This window comes from Polypterus senegalus, chromosome 12 (genome assembly GCF_016835505.1).
Source record: "Polypterus senegalus isolate Bchr_013 chromosome 12, ASM1683550v1, whole genome shotgun sequence".
NCBI classification, from domain to species: Eukaryota; Metazoa; Chordata; class Cladistia; order Polypteriformes; family Polypteridae; genus Polypterus; species Polypterus senegalus.
In genome coordinates this window covers 132,541,800-132,547,173 of record NC_053165.1, presented here as the reverse complement: position 1 = coordinate 132,547,173, position 5,374 = coordinate 132,541,800, and the positions used below count along the sequence as shown (strand labels likewise).

Below are 5,374 nucleotides of genomic sequence, written 5' to 3'. Positions count from 1 at the left end.
ATTTTCTAAATAAATATACATTTACAGTACTAGTTTTCAGTTTAAAATGTATAGAATGTTCATGGCATATGGCAAAGTAATGAGAAATTTTAAGCTGTGCAATGGTCAAACTCTTTCGTGTAAATATACGAGAGTGTGAGATTAGTTAAAGAAAATAGCACGTAAAACCAGCAAGCAAGGGTCCGGGTGTAAGAAGAAGCTCTTAAGGAGGGTCGCTAGCATTGCTCAAGCACAGGGGTGCCCAACTCTGATCCTGGAGGGTCGCCGTGGCACCATCCTGTTACTTTCTAAATCAGTGCCCAATTTCTGCTGTTAGTAGACTTATTTCCTCCTTATTTTTAATAGCTTTGTTTTATAAGACTTCGCCTTTTCCTTAATTGGCATCCATAAAAAATTAAAGATGTGAAGTGAGCCAACAGACCAGCTAAGTCAGGGCCTCCAACCTCAACCATTTTCTTAATTAGAAGTTGATTTTCTTTTCTTTGTTTGTTAATTATGTCCATTATTTAATTCCATGGTTTGTTGCTGCTCTCATTCAGCCACAAAACCGTTGATTTTTATTTTTTCAAGAGCACCCACAAAATGTTTTAGTGACCTGAGCAGATAAACATTACTTAGACCTTCACCTTTCATATTTAGGTTAGCTGGTCATGTGTTGGCTCGTTTTGTATCTCATTTGTGTTTGACTGCCAATTAAGGAAAGATGGAACAATTAAGGCATCGGAGTCCCAAATAGCAAGTCAATTAAAATTATGGCAAAAACGGGTACTAATTAAGCAAAGGTTTTGAATGACAACCTGCAGCCTCAGTGGCCCTCCGTGATCAGAGTTGGACACCACTGGCCTAGAAGCGACACAGTAGATTAGCATATTTTTTTTCTTTTGAACTATGATGTGCAGTAACATCTTGGAGAGGAAAGGAAACAAAGGAAAAGATAAACTCAGGAGAAAAAAATGAAATGGAAGAATTAATACTGACTATGCTGTGGCATATCTGAAAAAGAAAATCGTGAAGCATTATACAGTTTAAAGATGCGAGTGAGGAGTTTTGCTGTGTGTGTTGAACTAAATCTTTTATGTATACTTGCAATGTGGGAAAAAGGGTGAGATTCAAAAAGAACTGTCCCGAGGTGTGGAGTGCGTTATGTTCTATCAATAGATAGATAGATACTTTATTAATCCCAAGGGGAAATTCACAAATAATAAAAATATATACATTCATATAAAAAATAAGCACAAACAGCAAAATGTTAAATATTTATTATAGTCTTTGTGCATTAGAACAGCTAGAACTCTAGCATTTTATTATTTTGTATTATGCTGCTTTTCAAGAACATTCGAAAAGGGTGATTTTTCCCCAGAAATCTGTTGCCAGTTCTATTTTGTATATATCTACTGTTAAAAAGTGAATATGTTGGGGAGAAAAGTAGATACATGAAATGTGAAGCATACTGTATAAAACATCATATACTAAAAAAAAAGCTAATATTTTACCTTTTAATTAATTTCTGTTGAACAAAGCACAGATTTACCTGGTCTGCTGTCCTCCATCCTGGTGGTAACTATGGAATCAGCCGGAGAGTTAGATAAACTGGCAATGCTTGAAAGATCCTCTTCCATTTCCCAGAGTGAATAAAGTTACGCACTTGAGAGAAACGGCAGCAAAATTATATTAATGGTTACCTAATCCAAGTAGTGTGTAACCTTTTAGTAATATTTATTCTTAAAAACCGTCCATATGCTGTCTCTACAGTATTGAGATGGACTCTTTATACTTAAAGTCTTCTTGTAAGAAGATGAAAAAGTGTATTTGAAAGGAGGTTCATTTCTTCATTTCACAGCTGATTTCCCTCAGTTTTTCAGTCTGTTCCAGTGAATATGTTCTTTAGAAATCGTGCAAAAGAACTTGCAGATGGCACACTGGTGGCAGGGAAGTGGTCTTCAGGTAACTTTTTTCATGTATAAACACATTTTGCTGAGTTTCTCTTTTCTTATTTCATTTTTTTTTTCTTCACAGCTCTGCAAACAGCTTCTGTTGAAATTTCTTCAGACCTAAGATGGAGCAGGAGTTGGTAAGGTGCTTGTCTTCTCTTCTTCTACCTTGCTAGCCTGTTTCCTTCTGTGTCTGCCTTTCTCTCTCTCTCCCTGTTCCTCTGGGGCTCCTAAAGACAAGCAGAAGGATTAGACCTAGGCGCTGTGTAAGCACATGCTTATTTGTCATCCTCTTAATCTTTACTGTATATCTAAGGTGGATCAATCAGTCACACTATGAAGAATTAAAAAGGTGATGAATCCTTAGTGATCACAAAAAAGATCCAAAAGACCCGTCCTGAAACAGAGAGAGAGAGTGGAGTTGTAACCTTAAACTGACACCACTAAACTGCTTGTCTCCTTCCATTTTGATTCCCTGAGTGCAGAGTTTCAGTCCACATGTTATCAAAGGACAATTATACAAAACAGAGATTATATCCTTTGCCACTCTATAGTTTTTGTCTCTTGCTGTCTCATCTCTCTTAGAATACCAGCTCAGGTTCCTCTTGTGAATTTGATCTTTTTTGATTGCCCACAGGTAATAATGCCTGCCTCCCCCCGCGCCAGCCACCCCAGCAGCTTATTAACTTTTCATTTTGCTTTTTGCTGTTGAATGATTGATCTGTTTATTGTCAAAAAGAAAACGGCACAGAAAAAATATTTCATCTTTTTATTGGTATTCTCAATTTAAGATTAAAATTAAATATCTGAGTCAATAAAAAATATGTTCAGACATTTTATTCTCCTGTAGGTTTGAACTTTTTTGCTGTCTATTTTTACATTGTGTAGAGTTTAAAAGTCAGCATTTTGTTGTCATTGATATTTTTCTCCATTTTCCGTAATCTCCTGTCTTGTCTTTAATGGACAGCACAGTTCAAGTAAATGAAGATACAATACACTTTGTAAATGCGCTGGCACTTATACAGCAAACAGGTTCTTATATACGTGTGTGTGTATAATGTATTCAGTATAGTATATATGCCAGTTTTGTTTGAGAGAGTCGGGGGGTCTTCTCATAACGTTTAGGCGCTGGTCTCAGGTCAGGTCAGGTCAGGTTGGGGAGCGAGCACTGGGACAGCACGTTGCCTCACCCAACACCCTTAAAGGCAGGTAAGCAGCCAAAGTGAAAGAAGATCTCCAGAGGACTGTTTACAGGTGACATTAGGGAGAATCCACTTTAAGGACTCAAGCACTCAAAACTTCAGAGTCACAAAGAAATTTTCATGTGTGTTTGTCTTAACATTAAAGTGATTTAAAATATAGCTGAGACATTATTAATGTTGCAAGTGGCTATTACTATTTGGAGAGACTGATTTATAATTTATTATTCACATAGGACTGCAAAGCTTTTCATCGGCCATTCTGTCGATGGTGTGCACCGGATGAAGCCAAGGTAAGCTCTTGCTCCATTTGGGTCAGTATTTAAATAACTGTGCAAGGAAAATGAATGAATGACTGTATGTATTTAGCTCTACTTTTATGTTAATTAATTTACAATTGCAGTAGCAACTTGAAAATGAAATCTCACTAAAATTTGATGTTAGGTTATTTGAGAATTCCAATAATATTTTTTCAACATTTCTGGTTTTTCGGGTGGTAAAGTGGCAGTGTGTAATAGTTTGCCACTACTTGACAGTGTTTTATCACCTCTTTAGTTGGGGGTATTTACTTCCCGTCCTTATTCATATGACTTTCCTCTGTTGGTTCAAAAATAGACTGGAATCCCATTCAGGGTTGTTTTTTGCCAGACAGTTGTCGCTGCCAGAATATAGTAGTCAGTTCCCCGTGGTCTGGAAATGTTTATGTAGAAAGCAGTTGGATATCAATAGTAATACATGGGGTTTTGATTTCAAACTGATAAGTGTATCCACTGAGAGGAAGAGTAATTGGCTTGGCCTGTTGTACTCAAAAGACTTTCTGTTGTCCAAGATTTTCTAAGATAAATCGATAGTCATATTTAATTTTTCATAAGTAGTTTCGCTGCATTGACGATGGATAGTTGGCAGGCGAGTCAGTCCTTCAGTTACTGTATGAAAGTTTTAAACAGACATTGGTTTCAGCACACCTACAGAGTACATGTCACTGTAGAATTGCACTCTATTCCGCCCCAGCCACTGAATACTGAACAGTAATATCCCAGGAAAGCCTTTTATTGTGTGCTCTGCCTAATTTTTGCAGGGATAGGCTCCAGCTTCCCTTTGACCCTGCTCAGCAGACTTTAGAAAATGGACGGATGAACGAATGGAAGCCTCCAAACTGTAAGTTCTGTAAATTGTGGAGTGCTTACATCCTTGTATATTGAGAGGAAGTGCCACAAAAGTAACACACTAAACAATCCTGTTTCCTCACCTGTCTCCTTTCCTCCAGTTGAGTTTGTACCACTAATGAAGCTCCTGACTCCAAGCTCAGTTCATCACTAGCTGGGAAGCCCTCTTAAACTTAGAGGAGAAATGTTTTCTGGATATACCCTGGGAATTACTTATAGGGTAAGGATGAACTTTGCAAACTCTTGGGATTGTTCTTCTTGAACCTCTGCAAATCCAAGTCCTAGTTCTCCGATAAATGGTCAGAAAATCCTAAAGCTCCCTGCTTGTCCTTTCCAGTTAGTATCAGGATCCATTTATAGGATATATGGCCACCCTGCTGTCACCTGTCCTGTAAACTGAAGTACCGCAGCAGACATTCATTTTAAACTATTCCAGAGATATCAGCTCTTGGGGTTATCACTACCAATCCTTGGAGGCCTAACCACTGATGGAAAGTCAGACAACCTGCCGTTTAGCATCCCGAAGACGCATACTACACTCTACAGTATACGGTATTAGGCATATTTGTAGGAGGTAATGCCCCCATGGAAATGGTAACACAATTCTCTGTCCATAAGTGTAGCCAATGTCAGTGGACTTTTTGCCAGACTATCTTTTTGCCTGATTGCTTGCAAGTCTGGTCACGATCAAGTCCCCTTTTCACTATATATACCCTCACTCCCATTTTGAGAGGTCATCTCAACAATACTGAGATAGAAGGCACCCCAGCCAAACACTAGATTTGTGCACAGGTGATGTCAGGTATCAGTGCTACTTACTGAGCCACCATGTCTCCTTTTGTGAAAAAATATGGAAAAAATGTTCCAATGAGCAGGTGCCAAGCATGTGTTTCTGTACTTAAACCTCATGGACCCTGACCTGTGTGTGTGTGTGTGTGTGTGTGTGTGTACTGGATGTGTTTCTAACAAAGTGTGGTGTAGGCTTCGAATTCTTTGATTTCCTGTTCCGATTGACTGGATCAGTGAATGGAGTTGTAAAGATCATTGTGTGCCATTTGCCTGTGATGGTTGCCATATA

General features: G+C 38.4%; 1 long non-coding RNA gene across 1 annotated transcript; it reads left to right on the top strand.

Moving 5' to 3' along the window:
* The first annotated feature begins 3,365 nt into the window (after positions 1–3,365).
* On the top strand, positions 3,366–4,428 carry LOC120541640. The gene is made up of 3 exons (XR_005636054.1): positions 3,366–3,423; positions 4,209–4,288; positions 4,398–4,428. It is a non-coding gene; the product is annotated as an uncharacterized LOC120541640 (long non-coding RNA).
* Positions 4,429–5,374: the final 946 nt, after the last annotated feature.